Source organism: Panthera onca, chromosome A3 (genome assembly GCF_046562875.1).
Source record: "Panthera onca isolate mPanOnc1 chromosome A3, mPanOnc1 haplotype 2, whole genome shotgun sequence".
In the NCBI taxonomy this organism is placed as follows: Eukaryota; Metazoa; Chordata; class Mammalia; order Carnivora; family Felidae; genus Panthera; species Panthera onca.
Genome location: NC_138341.1, coordinates 1620478 through 1637129, shown reverse-complemented (window position 1 = coordinate 1637129; position 16652 = coordinate 1620478). Strand labels below are relative to the sequence as shown.

Below are 16652 nucleotides of genomic sequence, written 5' to 3'. Positions count from 1 at the left end.
TCCTGGGCTTTATCCTGCCTCTGCTGGGGTAGCATTTGCATTTTCACAAGATCCCAAGAGTTTCCCGAGCGTGTTAGAGTTTGAGAGGCAGGTAACTAACGAAGCCTCGTCCACTCGGGCAGAGGCCTTGCGACCCTGTGTTTGTCATTCCTGAGTCCCTTCCGTGGAGCCGTGGTGCGTGCCCTGCACTGTGTAATAAAGTACTTTAAAAACACAAACCCCCAAATCCTGATATGTCTTTCTCACTGAGCAATTCGCAGGGCCCAGAAAGGCCCTGTCTCCTGTGCTGGGAGCCGCGGAAAGCTAGTGACCCGCTGTGCTTAAGTGACCCGGAAATGGCTTTGCACTCGATTTTAATTTGCTCTGGGTGCCAACGGCGTTCTTTTCCTGGAGAGAAAACAACAAGCCCCCGCTCTGCTGAGAGCTGCAGCTGCAGTTGACAGTGGGGACAGCTGACGGGGACAGCAGAGCCACCTCCGGGCCTGCGGGGAGGATGCTGGGCGGTTCTCCCCAGGCTGCACAACCCACGTGCCACCTGGAGGGGCCCTGGACGTGGCCTCCCAGAGCGAGAGGCCAAGGCCACCTGCGGGGGTGGGGGCAGGGAAGGGATTTCTGTGATGACCCGGGGATTGATGCGTGCTGTCTTCTATGACCCGGCCAGCCCAAGGCAAAGCCAAGAAGCTCTTGGGGGGGGGGGGGTCCTTGTTCACCCCTGCCACCCTGGTCCCCAGCCCCCGCTGCTCTCACCCTTGACCCCAGACACAGGTGCCCTCTGTGACACCCCTCTCGCTTCAGAATATGCTCGTATCACAGGCAGCGTGGAGCCTGGGACCTGTGTCCGGCCCACACCCCAGGCCCCAAGGGGCCTTCACAGTGCCCCCGCCCCTCCTGCGGCTGGGCACACCCTCCACCCTGGCAGACGGACTCACGTGGACCAGAAGCCGGGCCTGGGCGTCCTGTACAACGTGTTTCTCTATCTGGAGTTGTGCAGTGCACCGCCTGCACAGTCATACACAGAAGCCCAGCCCAGTCTCAAGGCAGGTCGAGGTTGTGCAGAACAGCACCAAAGCCAGAATCAGTGGAGGTACCCTAACCTCCTCTGTGGACCTTCACACGGCATGAGTCATGACTAGTCATTACTAGGAGCTACGAGCAGTTCTGAACGCCTGGTGCACCTCTAAGCAGTCATGGGCATCCACCCACTTAATCCAAGAGAGAGGCTATGATCACCCTCGTTGTATAGATTAGTGCGGGAGGCTTGGTGAGGTCACACAAGCCTCCGAGGTGGCAGGGACCGGAGGACATCCTGGCCACCGGAGTCTGGCCACCAGACTCCGGATGCAGAACTGGAGATCCAGTCATCCTAGGCCACCTCCCAGTCAGCAGAGGCTCCCTCTTGCTTTCTGACCTCAAATCCCAGACAACATCCGGGGTGAACCCGGCCAGGTGGGGGCCCTCACGTTTCCGGACCTGTGTTCTCCGTGCCTCCCCCCTTCCTGGCTGCTGGGAATGCCTCAGGCTCCCCGCCTCTCTCTCTCTCTCTCTCTCTCTCTCTCTCTCTCTGTCTCTCAGCTGAGCCAGCCCTATGGAGTCTCCCCTGTGGCCGTTTTCTTCCCCAGGAGAGAAAATGCTGGGTTGCCTTGGAGACACAGGAATATCTCTTCTGACGAGGTGTTACCTGTCTCTTGTATTCGAACTTCAAGAAGCAGAAGTCTCCATGCACCTGTGACCCAAAGACAGTGGTTAAGTAGGCTTTTTACTCGGCCCCCTCGAGAGTGCGAAAAGCCTGGTCCCAGGAGGCCCGGAAAACAGGAGGGAGCGAGGGAAGGACATGTCCGGTTCTTAGTCCCTAAGTCAGCTCACAGCCGAGCTCTTGCAAACGCGTGTTCACGTCCAGGACGTGCTGCGGCCAGCGCATGGAGGAGGGGAGGTCAGGACAGGCGTCTGACCGTGGCGTGGAGCAGCCCGGGTGGGACAGGAAGGTCCTGCTGGCCGTGGTCTTTTGGGGGAATGACCCCTACGGAGGGGTGGCCTTCTGGACTTGAGCCCTCCTCGCCCCCAGGGGCACCCTAGGTTCTCTGAAGCCCCAGGTCATCTGGGGATTTGGGATCGGGTGACCGTCTGACTCCACCATCGTCTTTGTCCTGGAGGGAGGGACCAGCCCTGTCCTCGGAGACAGGAGGCTCTCGGGAAGGGGCTGCTGATTGTCCAGCTGGGGCCCCGGCTCTTCCCCACAGGGTCAAGTCTTCCCCGGCCCCCTGAGGACCGCCCCCTCCAGGGGGGCAGGACATACTGGCCGTGGACAAGCACAGGGGCCGTAGCACGCGGTGCCCGGGCAGAGCCAGGGCGGGCTGAGGCGTCACAGTGGCAGCATCGTCACTCAGGACAAGCGGCACAGGTGCGTCCTCCCTCACGTCTCTGTGGACTGGGCTCAGGTGGGCTCGGCTCCCCCTCTCCCCGGAAGCCATGCCCCTTGAATCCAGGGGCCTGGGCAGGAGGGAAGAGGCCACTCTAGGTAAGCATAGCGTGCCGGAAGAATCCAGGGAGTGTGCCGTCTGCTTGTGGGGAAAGAACAAGGTGTGGGGAGGGATGAACAGGACTGAGATTGAAATACGGTCACACAAGTCAAAGCGCGGCTACTGGCCAACGAAGGGGCTTTGTGCCCGGAGTCGTGAAGACACTCCCCACCCTCCGGTGTAAGCTGACTCCCAGGCAGGTGCCTGGGGTTTGCATTTGAGGAAACAAATCTACCAAAGGGCCTGGCCCTTTCTCTGCCCCAGAGAGCTCAGGGTCCAGTGGAGAAAGATCCTGTGGCCGAGGGGCCGCGTGGGCACGTGCCGGAGCTGGGAGGACGGGGAAGAGGTCCCTGAGGGCCGCCTGGCCGGGAAGCCCACGGAAGGGGGTAAATCTGGGGGAGGGGCGTGGGCTGGCCTGTGCCCGGGGGGACCCCCCGGGAGGGTCTCAGTGGAGGGGGTACCGACCCAGAACCCCTACCGCGGGGTCCTGCCCACACGGCACACGCGGGCTGTGCTGAATTTGCTCGGCGAGCGTAAATTCGGATCCTTGACAGGAGCTGTGACTTTTAGCCAGTGGGTGTCGAATACTAGCTAGGAAGTAGGTCCCGTGCTAAACGCCTGAGTTACGCAGCCTCATCCCCCGTAACGACCCTCGAGGTAACTACTCTTGTTCTCACTTGACGGCCAAGGATGCTGAAGCTCACTTTGACTTCCAGATGACGACCTTCCCAGGGTCGCTTAGCTACCGAGAGGCAGCGCAAGGATTCAAACACACACTGTTCTGACAGCAGATTCCTTCTCGCGACCCGTGATGTGGTCTCTCGTCGCCAAGCAGTCTCAAAGTCAAAGAGCCTCAACTTTCGGGACCATTGCCCGTTCTGTGTTGCTCGGGTCCATGTTTTGTTTTTTATATCCACGAATGTCATCCAGGCAGTTTAGCTACAGGCGAGACTTGAACACGAAGCCTGGAAGCTGTATGTGTGTATTCGATGGCCTCTTTGCTAGTCTTTAGTGTCATGAAACTTTCCTTTTGTAGCAGACGGTTCAGCAAACGCATTGCCCTGCAGTTGGAAGACCTCAGGTGAGCCCAGGGGCTTTCTCCCCGTTCCTCCTCACTGCCTTCTAGAAGGAAACGGAACAGCTGGTGTTTGGGACCCCGGAGCACGTGCCACGGGGGACCATCAGACAGGAGGGCTTGTGTCCCTGCCCCTGGAGGCTGCCACCTGCACCCAGTCCTGCCCCTGGGGTCCTTTTGTTGGGGGGGTGAACCTGTGCCCTGTTTAGCCCTCATAATGCTGACTTTTCTATCAAACACAGTGGAAATAGACGACACATCAGCCCCACAACACTTGGAATAAAGATGCTGTCGCAGATGCTCCGTCTGGACCCTGACTCTCGAGCTCTGTGGACCCCGGAAGTCCTAGCTCTGCGTCCAGCCAACGCAAACCTCCTGTCCCACAGGGCTCCCGACAGGTGACCATGTGGCAATGGTCTGTAAGGACTGCTAATTGTTCTCTGCGGCCCGCCCCTTTCTCTCCTTCTCTCTGGACCTCACAGCTCTTGAATGATCTAAAGGCGTCCCTGTTTTCTGAGCATTTCTTACAGCCTCTCCTTTGTCTCAGCCTCTAATCACGCCCGCATGTGGGGCTCTAATCTCCCCACAGTGCCGTCAGCCTGCCCCCAGCCCCAAGTCATCTTAAAGATCTTGCCCTCCCTGGGGTCCCCTCCCGCATCCACACACCCGTGGCCACGGGTCTGCAGGCACTTCTCCCAGATGGGATCTCAGAAGACCTCTGGCTGAATTAGTCTGTTGCCAGTCGTGACACATGAGGGGTATTTGCACTAGGTGGTCCCTTGGCACGAAGGCATCCACGTATGATATGAGAATGTCAGGCAAGAGGGGCCAGCTGGGGCGAGGACCTGCCCACCGTGAGACCCAAATCAGAGCACCGGGGAGGCTCCCGAAGGAGCCACGTTATCCGCGGAGACTGTTTCTGATGGCTGGGGTGGCTGTCCTCGAGGCAGAGAGGAACACGCACAGAGATGCCCAGATTAAGGCGTTCAGCCTGAGCCGCGTGGGGCGTGTCCAGGGCTTCCAGAACCTGTGCCTTGAGTTTCTCCAGAGCCACTGCCCACAGCGTGAGGCGCTCTATGAACCATGTGCGAAGGCTGAGCAAGACTTTGTGAAGTCAGGAGGGCGCCCTGCTGTGTCCCCACACCCTCTTCCACGGCGGCAGCACGCAGCCAGGCACGGAAGCCTCTGGAGACCATCAGACACCAGCTCGACATTCAGGACCCTGGGCAAACTCAGCGTTTACATCGCACGCGCTAAGGGTGCACATCGCCCATCGTCATAACTCTTCGGCACCTCCCCCCAACGGAACGCGGCCACGTCACTAAGTGCCCAGCGCACCTCCTGTCGGCTGGGTGACCGGCAGGACCTGTCTTCCCGATGCCCCCGGACCCCAGGGTGGTGTCCCTTCCTTTTCTCTCTTCCTCCCTCTCCCCCTCTTCTCCACTCTTCACTTAGCATGGGGAGAGGGGTCCCCACCAAGGGAGTCATTAGAAATTCACTGGGATTTCCAGCAGGCAAACGAGTGACATTTTTCTTGGGAAACTTACAAAGCCTCTTACCGTCTGAGCTGATGACAGAGGGACAGACAGACAGAAGGAAAGTTAGCAGGCCTGCTCCCTTTGCACACCCTCCCCTGCACACCCTCCCCTGCACACCTCCCCCTGAACACCCTCCCTTGCACACCCTCCCTTGCACACCCTCCCCTGCACACCCTCCCCTGCACACCTCCCCCTGAACACCCTCCCTTGCACACCCTCCCCTGCACACCCTCCCCTGCACACCTCCCCCTGCACACCCTCCCCTGTACACCTCCCCCTGAACACCCTCCCTTGCACACCCTCCCCTGAACACCCTCCCCTGCACACCTCCCGCTGCACACCTCCCTTGCACACCCTCCCTTGCACACCCCCCCTGCACACCCTCCCCTGCACACCTCCCCCTGCACACCCTCCCCTGCACACCTCCCCCTGCACACCCTCCCCTGCACACCCTCCCCTGCACACCCTCCCCTGCACACCTCCTGCTGCACACCTCCCTTGCACACCCTCCCCTGCACACCCTCCCCTGCACACCTCCCGCTGCACACCTCCCTTGCACACCCTCCCCTGAACACCCTCCCCTGCACACCTCCCCCTGCACACCCTCCCCTGCACACCTCCCCCTGAACACCCTCCCTTGCACACCCTCCCCTGCACACCCTCCCCTGCACACCTCCCTTGCACACCCTCCCTTGCACACCCTCCCTTGCACACCCTCCCCTGCACACCCTCCCCTGCACACCTCCCTCTGAACACCCTCCCCTGTACACCCTCCCTGCGCACCTCCCCCTATGCTCCTCCCCCTGCACACCCTCCCCTGCACACAGCCAGAGTGCTTGCTCAGGAAGTCCCATGTCGTCTGCTGGATCTGAGGTCTCGTGGAGTCCACAAGGTTCCCCGTCCACCGGAGACCACACCACTGCGCTGCACAGACCCAGGCCCCAGGCCTGGCTGAGGCAAGCCTGGTGGGACGTTTGCAGGGGGGCGGGGAGGGCACAGTCAGGCTGTACCTGAACCAGAAATGTGCAGATGCCAGACCCGCTGGCCCCCCTGCCCCTGCTCTCAACGTGCCCTAAATTATTCTCACCATGAACTTCCCTTGGAAAGAAGAGAAATATAAATCACTGAGCCTGTCACTCTTTTACGGGGTCACAAAGACCCTGAGGAAAATCTAGGCTCTTGGTGTGAGGGTTTTGCAGATACTGTGACCTCCTTCCTCCCAGCCTCCTTTCCCGTGGCCTGTGCTGGGAACTGTGGGGGGGCGCAGAGAGGCTGGGGGCTCTGTGTGGGGGGAGTTTTCTTTGGTGCAGCACACATGCTCCTGAAAATCACCACAGTGTGCAAAATTGTGCAATAAGCTCCCGGACTTATGGGAGTAGAGACACGACACCCAGAAATCTTATCAGTGGCTCCTTGGAAAAAAGGAACCTAATAAAAATGGCTGCAGCAGGACTCATCACCTGCACACCTGCCTTGCCCTGCAGTAAACACCTTACCTTCCGAAAAGCCTGCGGTGCACTGCGGAAGGGGGTCACAAGGACTGCGCCCAGGCTCGCCGGTGGAAGAGGTTCACATGAGACGAGAGGACAAATCTGTGACATCGAACAGGGATGGCTCCTGGCCCCAGGATCAGGTGCGCGTGCGGCTGTGTGCGCGCACCCGGGTCAGTGCGGGGACGCGGTGTGCACCCACGTGGGTCACTTCGGGGACGTGCAGCCGCCTCGTGTGTCTGTTGGACAAGCTCGCAGGTAAACAAACGTGACATGTGTGTTGTGCTCAGTCGTCCCCTAATGTAGCCATCCTCTTGGGACACATGTGCGTTTTCAAAACAAGGATGGTGGTGGGGCAGACCGTGTGTCCCAGTCTGCTGGGACGGCCCCAAATGGTGCCTGTGGTCCAGTGCGATCATCACCGAAGCCCCATTTGACTCAAACTACTCTTGTCCAGCATGAGGGTTCCCAGGTCACCCTGTGCTTACGGGGCTGGGGACTCACCACACCCTCTCAAATGCATATCCCTCAGTGGCCCGCTGGGACGGTGGTGGGACCAGCACAGACTCCCCCCAGGGCTCCCCCATTCTGGCCGATCCCCAGCCTCCTTTCATGGACTGGACCCTCATCTAACTGCAGGACAGCTGCCCTCGCTGGGTCTCCAGGGACTGTCCTGTCCCATGGTCCCATAGAAATAGTGCCAGTGGACCAGGGGCCTGAGGTCATTGCTTCCGTATTGGAAAATATCACCACCTCTCCCTAACGATCTCTACGTAGGACCCTTTACATTTTAGTGTGGATGAAGATGGCCCAGAGTGCTTGCCAAAGTCCAGATTTCCAGTCCCCATCAATGGAGATGCTGACACGGGAGGGACACGAGGGATGCAGGGTCTTAATACTCACGGTGCTGTTGGGAGGCGGGTCCTCCACACTTGGGGAATCACTACACTGGTCCAGCCTGGCAAAGAGCAAATATTCCCGAGTAGGTTCAACTCCATGCAGGGTCTGGGGGCTCGATTCAAGCCGAGTGTTTTGGGCAGAGAGCACCCAGTGAGCTTTCCAACAGTAACAATCCTTGGGGCTCGTCGTCCGTAAGGGTCTGCGTGACTCACGCCTCCTCAGGTGATGGCAGACCCCGATGAAGCTCTGCCCCACCCCTTCTCAGAGCACGTGTTCAGTGCATAACACAGCACTCGTGGTGTTGGTGCTGGTGTTTTAAAAGGCCAGTAACCCTTAGAGAATCCCGCTCGCCTGGGCAGCTGATGTACACAGACGGAGAGACGAAGGGCAGGACAGACAGGGGCCCCACGTCCCCCCCAGACCCGCACGGGGGCACACACAGCAGAGCAGTTTGTTCGAAGAAAATGGGGCGGAGGCCTCAAAGGGGCCTTTTGCAAAAACGCCAGAGGGAGAACGAGCCTCAGCTGAAAGAGAGAGACGTCAGCAAGGTGACAGAAGACAGGGACAGGGTTCGAAACCTCAGTGCTTCGAGGGGCCCTAGTAGAGACTAGGAGCCACGTAAGTAAGGAAGAAGCGGTGACATAACGTGGGAGGCCGGAAGGGACGCAGGGAGGCCGGGATGGTGGGTTTGACCAGGGAGTTAACATGGGCTGGATGGGCGGCAGAAACCCGTCCAGGGAACAGACACAGAGTGACGGTCAGCGCTGACAGGACACTGGGGCGCTCTCTTCGCTGACCAGGTGATGTATCGTCACCACGTCTCTGGGCCTTCCACGGAAGGGGAGAGAGAGGCCCGCACACGCCCCTCACCACCGGTCTCAGGGACACAGTCACGTGCTGTGAGGGCTGCAGACATTCCTGGCTCTTGTGCTCTCCGCACGGCCCCCTTTACAGGTCCGGCCCGGGCACCACACTTCGGCCAGGACCCCGTGCTGGAGCGGGGCTGGGGACAGCGGGGACAGGCCCCCAGGCCCCACCCTGCAGGCAGCAGTTGGGGAACCTGAGGACAAGGACTCTTTCCTTGGGGGGGGGGGGTCGTGGCTTTCCAAATAGGCGAGGGGGGTCCTGTCCAAATAGGTGAGGAGGGTCCTGTGGGAGAAGGACGGGCTCGCTCTGTTGGGCGGGGGCTCCAGGGACAGCAGAGTACCCACGATCCGAGCTAGGTGTCTCAGAACAAAGACTTGGGTCAAAAAAAAAAAAAAAGAAGAATACTTTAAATTGCAGCATGACTTTGTTGAACCTGAAGGAGTCTGGACAAGGACTCTGGCAAAGTCTTCACAAAGCCCGGGGAGCTGCGCTCACGGCCCCACACACGCCCTTCCGCGCAGGGCTCCCAACCTGCGTGCTTCACAGGACGGTGAGTTTCAAAGGCACTTCCGGCCACAGAAATGCCATCAGCTGTCAAGCATTATACGTGCACAAAGAGCACTCCCGTTCGTGACCCAGACGTCTCCAGGTCAGCTGGCCCAGCGGGCACCTTCCCCAGGCCGCTGGCTCCTTGACTACGGTCCTCACCAGCCTTGCGGTCATTCCTACAACGGCAGGAAGGAAATACAGTGGGAGTCGGTCAGTTGGACTCCGCATTCGGGAGATGCAGGGGCCACGGGTTTCATGTGTCCCTGCGGCTAAAATAACCCACTAGTGTTCAGAATTGCTGGCAGTCGTGTCTGAAAGTCGAGCAAGGGAGGTGGAGAAACCCAAACTTGGACCAGAGGAAGGTTGGGCGGTTCCCTTGCGGATGCAAAGGCCGTGCTGCCCTTGTTCCTGGCCGCGTCCGGGCACGCGCTCCGGAGGGCCGAGCCGGTGCAACCTTTCCAGGCAGCTAACCTCGCACAACACCCCATCTAACGAGACCGGCTCCGTATCTGAGCAACCACCCAGGTTTGATGGCTCTCTCCGCCATGGACGTGTTGTTTACATCAAACACGATTCTTCATCAGGCGTTCTAACGAATACAAGTGCCATTTTGGTTGTTTTATTAATGCATTTAAGAAACTGGATGGTGTGAAATGTTCTTAATACGTAAGAGGCTTCTCAAAACCTGGTGGTGGCTACCTCCTCCCTCGAGCGCCTGCTGTCTGTGGGACTCCGTGTAGACGCTTGGATGCACTGCTTCACTTAGCTCTCTCTCTCTCGGGCTGGGGAGGGGGCCTCCGAGGCCCCAGGAGGCCAGGCTCCAGCCTCGCGTGTTCCGAGGCGGCAGACGGCAAGGATGCCCGGGAGCGATTAGCAGGCTGGAGAGGAGCCCTGGGCCTTAATGGTGAGCACACCTGGATGTGGAGGCGGAGAGTGTGCTTCCGGAAAGTTCATGCAGATCAATTTCTGAACCATTTGCTAGAAGCCTGCCATTCAGATCCTCCTCCCAGACATCAGTGACCTCCTCAGCCCCGGCCCCGGGGTCCCAGTTTAGCAACCACTCAGCCCTCAAGGCGTGTGTGCTTTTGGTGAGTGACTCATGCCTCCGCACTCTGGCCTGTTGGCCCCAGATCCTTTGTCTCCACACAGCAGGCCTTTTCGGCATCCAAATTGGGATCTCCTTATCCCCTGTGACTTCCAAGTTTTTGTGGAAGCGTGCTATCAAGGGAAAAGTGCATTTTGGGGAAAAGGAAAGGCAATGAGATCTTACTGTGTTAACAGAGCGAGAAGGAGGAGGACAGTAGGGCTGATTCCTTGTGTCTCAAACACTGAGTGCTCATTCCAGACCCGGAGCTGGGCTGTCCCACCACGCAGCACAGTGCGGGCCCCTTGGGTGACGATTCAGCGTGACAGCCCCTGCCGTCAGCAGCTACTCTCGGGTATGTGTGCTGGCCTCACTCCCGGTTCCCTGGCTGGGCAGAGAGGACGCTTCCTGCCCGGCCGTGTAGACACAGGCTTTGCAAACAGGCACACCTAGACCTACCTCTTGGCGTCTGTCTACTGCTACCAGCATCCTGGGGAAGACCACTTCTCCCCTACTCAGCCGAGGGCACCGGGCTTTCCGTTAAACTGTGCGTGTGCGTGAGCATGAGTGTGCACACTCACGTGCACATGCACGTATGTACACACCTAGTAATAGGTACAGCAGAAATAAATACTCAATTTCCAAATGCTTGCAATCTGGACCGTGTGGCATTCTTCCCAAACATGCACTCAATCCATTGCACATCCCCTGAAATAAGAAATCCAATATTGTCATTTTTGGAAATCTAACGGCATCTACTTTAATGGAATTTAAATATAAATTTTGTACATTGTAATAAAGGTTAAATATAAATATTGCAATATTTTATTTCTTATCAATTTTATTGAAGCAGAATTCTACTTGTGGGACAATAGGAAATATAGCACAACATTTAAAGCACTATCTAAAATAAAGCGAACAAAGAAAAGTGTAGAAAACACATGTCCTACAAACTTTATAGCTCTTTCCAACAGGATTATGGAATTCTGTGATAAAGAGAATACAGTAGCTATTTGGATGAGTTCACTCAAGGCTCTCAGACCCTGTCTTTTCACGAATGATCCACACTCGCGTGACCGTGAGTGCTAGCTAAAAACGGACCTCCCACAGCATAAACCACGACATACCTCTTGGAACGCGCAAAACTAGACTGACCACGCTGAGTGTTGGCGAGGGTGTGGAGGACCCGGAACCCTCAGGTGCCGCTGGAGGGCACGTGGAATGGTGCGACCACCTAGGGAAACAGTCTGTCGGTTCCTTAAGAAGTCAAGCGCACGCCTACCACGTACGTGAGCTGGCATTCTATTCCCAGTATTCTTCCAAGGGCTAAGTAGGTGTCACGCCAAGACTTGCACGGGAACGTCCGTAGTGACTTTATCTGTAATAGCCCAAACCTGGAATAACCAATCAGCACACACACACTCACAGGTGCGTGGCCGTACAACAGAGAGCTCCGCAGCGATGAGAAGGGGTGAGCTACAGACACACACCACGTGGTCATATCTCGGAATAATTATGCTGACTGAAAGCATCCAGACTGAAAGATCCATTTATGTAAAACTTAAAAGATGCAAATTCACCCAACCCGACAGAAGACAGGTAGGCGGTTGATGGGGCCTGGGAGTGGGGGAGGGGCAGAAGGGAGGAGAGCAAGGAAACTTTGGACGGTTGGGAACAATTTTCTGTACGGCTGTATGGCTTTGCAAGGGTATACATATGTCAAGACTGACCAAATTGTACGCTGTAAGTACGTGTGTTTCATTCCGTGTCAATCATTCCTTGCTAAGCGGTTTAAATTTTTCTAGAAGGGGAGATTCCTGGCGGTACAGACAAGCAGCACTAACGTGTGGAAAGTGCATTAGCGTGGCGATACCCATGTCATTAAAGACTTTTGCTCTTAGTTATAATAGTCACATTTTGGGGAAGGAAAGGACTGTGTTCTCACGTACTTCTATCGAGTATGAGTGCTGACTGGTCCCCAGTCTCAGCGGAAGGGCTTTGGCAAAGTGGATCCAAACCTCACAAATAAACGGTCACCATCTTAGACCAGCGGGACACCTGCCAGCACTCCATCCTCCTGAGGCAGTAGAGGGGTGCACGTGTGTGTGTTTTCACAAGTATCCAAAATACTTTCAAAATAGTGAAGAGCGGAAAGCAATCCAAAGTCTACACTCTGAGGTTAGTTGTAAACAGACGACGGCTATGCGTTCGCTGTCCGTCTTTCTCTACATTCCCTCTCTCTGTCTGCCTGTCTGTCTCCCTCATACACACACAAAGATTTCTGAAAGTAAAGAAGCACAAATTGGATGATTTCTTGCATATTAATAAACAACATGATCATCTATAATATGTCTTGTGACAATTTCCATATCAGTAACAGCAGAATCAACTTGTTCTTTTCATGACTTCTTTGTGGCATGACCACGAGTAATTTAACGTGACATCCATGGATGGATATTTCGATCTTTCCTGTTCTTTAAAAATTTTCCAATAACACAGTGCATATATTTCTCCACACTTGTGAATGTCCATCTGTAGAATAGTAAATTCTGAGGTGTGGAATTTCTGAGTTCAAGTATATATTCATTGAAAGAATTAGGGCACCTGGGTGGCTCAGTCGGTTGAGTGTCCGACTTCGGCTCAGGTCATGATCTCGCGGTCTGTGAGTTCGAGCCCCGCGTCCGGCTCTGGGCTGACAGCTCGGAGCCTGGAGCCTGCTCCGGATTCTGGGTCTCCCTCTCCCTCTGCCCCTCCCCTGCTTGTGCTCTGTCTCTCTCTCTCTGTCTCAAAAATAAATAAACATAAAAAATTGAACTGGTAGATATTTCGTCTCCAGAGGCGATACCTCAGTGTGCTTTTATGCCACCAACCTCCCGACACATTCTGTTCGACAGCAGATATTATCAGTGTGTTAACTCCTATAGGTGAAAATGTATGCCATCATTTCTTCACGTTTTACTTTGGGGACATTTTGACCTGCCAACTGCCTGTTTCTGCCTGCGATGCACCCAGGCGGCCTTGTTTGCCCCGGGTGTGGGCAGGAGGGGCGTCAAGAGGATGCACACCTGCCAGCTACTGCACGAAACCCCAGGGAGGCTGTGGATCTTCTGTGCTCCCTCCCCAGCCTGAGCAGCTGAAGGCGAGACCCCCAGGCAGACCGCTGACCCAGAGTGTTCATGTGACCCCGACCGTGCCAGACTTCCCTGGGGACTTTCCACCCTTCAGGGCGAGGGGTGGCTTCCTCTTACTTTGTGATCATGAGTTGCAGGAAATTTGGCCTTTAAATATTTCTTTCTGCCATGTGGATTGACTGTGATTGTAGCAGAGGAGAATTAAATCCAAATCACAAGCACCGTTAGAGACCAGTAGAGCTCAGAATGGAGAACTAACTGTGGATGTTGTGAGGACTCCTGAATCCAGCCGCGCCTGAAGGAGGCTCCTTCATCTTTACAGTTTCATAAACCAATGTATTTCTTTCCGTTTGAGCAGTAGAACTTGGATTTCTATCCAATGCCTGGTAGTAAATGTTCTTTCATCATTTTTTTAAAAGCTTCATCTTATTTTGTTTTTTTTAAAGTGTGTATTTATCTATTTTGAGAGAGATAGGGAGAGAGAGAGAGAGTAATTGGGCGGTGGGTGCAGACACAGAGAATCCCAAGCAGGTTCTGCACCGTCAGCACAGAGCTGGGCTCAGGCCTGTAACTCACGCACTGTGAGGTCATGACCTGAGCCGAAATCCAGAGTCTGACTGAGCCAGATAGACGTGCCTGCTTGTTGTTTGCCTATTGATAAAACAACTTGGAGGAAATTAGCCCCTTGTTTCCAATGCCTTATTTAATAAAAATTACCTGAGCAGTCGGCCAGTTATTTTAACGTTTACCAAGTGTCTACTCTTAGTGGATGACAAATGTAATTAGTTAAAAAAAAGAGTCGAAATAAAGACTCCACCTGCAGACCTAGCTAGTAATACTGGGAGCCATTGTGTCCAGAGCTTAACAAACTGAAGCGTTTTTGAAACTGAATAGATGATCAGATTAGACCGAGCAGCAAAGACTGTGTCTGTGTGTGAGCAACCTTGGAGTATCTGACCTCCACTTCTAACCAGGTCAAACCTGGGACCAGTTGGTGGCTGTGCCGGCCAAAAAGAGCATATGCAAAATGAATTAGGTGGTTAGTCAGCTCCTAAGACGCTCAGGTCTCTCCTGGGCTGGGTTCGGCAGCCAGAGGAGAGAGCCAAGCAATCCTGAGGCAGGGAGCGGGCAGACAGGCTCACCAGTGGGCCAGCAGCTCTGTTCCCACCAGCTGTGGCCGCAACGTGGCCATCTGTGTCCCTGCCAGGCCGGGCTGCAGCCTGACTTGCCTGACTTGAAGGACACATCCTTGCAGAGGGACCTGAGACTCCTTCCACACCAAGCTTCTGTACGACAGCAGTGTGTGCGTGCTCATGCACACAAACACACACACACACACACAAGCGTGCACACACACAATCATACACACACACAAGTACACATATGCACACACAAGCATGCACACACACAAGCATGTGCATACACACAGACATGGGTGTGTGCACACACACAAGCACACATGCATGCACACACAGAGAGACATGGATGTGCGCACACACGCAAGCATGCATGTACACATGTGTGTAACACAAGCACGCACACACACCAGTGTGCACACATACACAAGCACGCACACACACAATCCTGCACACCTGTGCACACATACACAAGTACACATATGCACATGCACAACCACGCACACACACAAGCATGTGTGGACGCACACATGAGCTGCATACATAAGCATGCACACCCACAAGCTTGCATGCACACACAAGCGTGTTTGTGCATATACACAAGCATGCACATGTGCACACATGCATACACACACACACACACACACACACACACACACAAGCATACTCTCCATATCCCAGGCTCAGAGGGGCTCCAGATATATGGCCGCCTGCACCCACCAGGAGAGAAGGACTCTGGCCAGGTGTCAGCGGAAGGAGGTCTTCCTCTGCAGCAGGGTCTGAGCTGGGCTTTTTTGTAATCCACCTTGACGTACCGGGTGAACGATAGGGCCCAACGGCGACTGTGGTGGCCACCCCCCTCTTCCCGGCCTGACCTCGTCTGAAAGCAGCTGACAATGGGTAGCATTTCTTTTGGAAGAGAATTCAAGACGCTCCGCAGCTGGTGTCATTAGCGTCCCGGGGCAGAGGCTGGCTCGTCTACACCACTTCTCTCAGGGGCCACCTTCAGTGACGGCGTGGCGGGGAATGTGCTTGCCCAGGCTCAGTGGGAAAGAAATGAAGGATCAGTCCACGAGAACAGCCCACGGGAAGAGTGGGTGGGAACAGCCCACGGGAAGAGTGGGTGGGTAGGCCAGAACCAACGGGGTGTTTTTCCTTCTCTGGAGCTGGCCTCAGTGGAGTGGTTGACGGCCTTACGTCTGCCACGGGATCTTCTCGTCGGGGGGGGGGGGTCCTCTCTCTTAACCCCGCCTGCCGGTGGGCCAGGCACCCCAATCAGTGACATCTGATGCATCACGGACCGCGTCCTAGGCCGGTGGCTCCGAAGGTCGGTATTAAAGGGACCAGAAACACTTCCTGCAGGTACAGTGGGGGCAGGGCTGACTCGGGTCTGATGCTTTGAAAACGTTGCAATTCCTCACCGCCCTTGTCTCCTGAAAGGATGTCCTGTGCGCACAACGTGCGGGCTGCGTCACATCAGAACAGAGACGCCGGCTGCATGCGATCCTTCTGCGCTGTCCGCATCGTCCCCACCCCCGGAGACCACGCACCACGGCGGCCAGGCAGGAGCGGACACGGGGGCCTGGCTCCCCACGGGGGCCAAGCTCACCTCTGCTTGCTGTCGGGTGGGAGAGGACGTCGTGCTGGTGGCCAGTGGCCACTTTGCAAGACAGGAGATTGGGCCTTATGCTAACTAAGGAAGCATCGCAATGCAGCCGGCCGGCAGGAGTCAGTATTCCGCGGGCTCTCAGACGACTCTGCACACGCGTGCCCCTCGCACGAGAGCAGGACGCTTGTGACCGTAAGCTCGGCCGCGGCCCAGCCTTCGTTCCCATCCGTGGAATGGAGACCACAGACGCCCACGCGTCTCCCCCGAGCGGCTGCCCTGATGTCCAGCTCCAAGCTCTTCAGATTTGTCACCTTTTTTTTTATGGTCAGGAGACTCGATTCTGGTTCAGAAAGGACAAACCTGGAGAAGAGCAGCCTCCCAAACAGTAAATGAAACAACAGACTCTTCCCTTCGGACTGTGAGACACAGCATCTGAAGCGCGGGGGCCCCACCGCCAAGCCCCAGGCTCCCTCTTCCGGGTCACGGTGTGTGCGGAGGGCTCTGCAGCCGCTGGCCCTCTGGACCCCCGTGACCGCTGGTGCAGTGCCCCTCCTGGGGCTCAGGACAGACACACCCGGGTGTGGGAGGGGACCAGAAGGTCTTCCTGTGGACGTCCTGCACGGAGCCCCAGGACTGCAAGTTCTGCCCTCTGGTTCTGTGAACCAGCCCCGAACCCTCCCAATGAGACTCCATTCGTTCATTCACTCACTTATTTATTTATTTATTTATTTATTTATTTATTTTAACACTTATTTAT

The 16652-nt window shown here is 56.0% G+C and overlaps 1 long non-coding RNA gene across 3 annotated transcripts; it reads left to right on the top strand.

Moving 5' to 3' along the window:
* The first annotated feature begins 844 nt into the window (after window positions 1-844).
* LOC132688551 (uncharacterized) lies at window positions 845-3889 on the top strand. Of its 3 annotated transcripts, none has more exons than XR_013554450.2 (5): window positions 845-1084; window positions 1620-1742; window positions 2238-2398; window positions 3556-3597; window positions 3834-3889. It is a non-coding gene; the product is annotated as an uncharacterized LOC132688551 (long non-coding RNA). The 3 variants fall into 3 exon arrangements; XR_009614574.3 differs by having other exon boundaries at window positions 845-1446; XR_009614572.3 differs by having other exon boundaries at window positions 845-1446; window positions 3553-3597.
* The last annotated feature ends 12763 nt before the right edge of the window (window positions 3890-16652 follow it).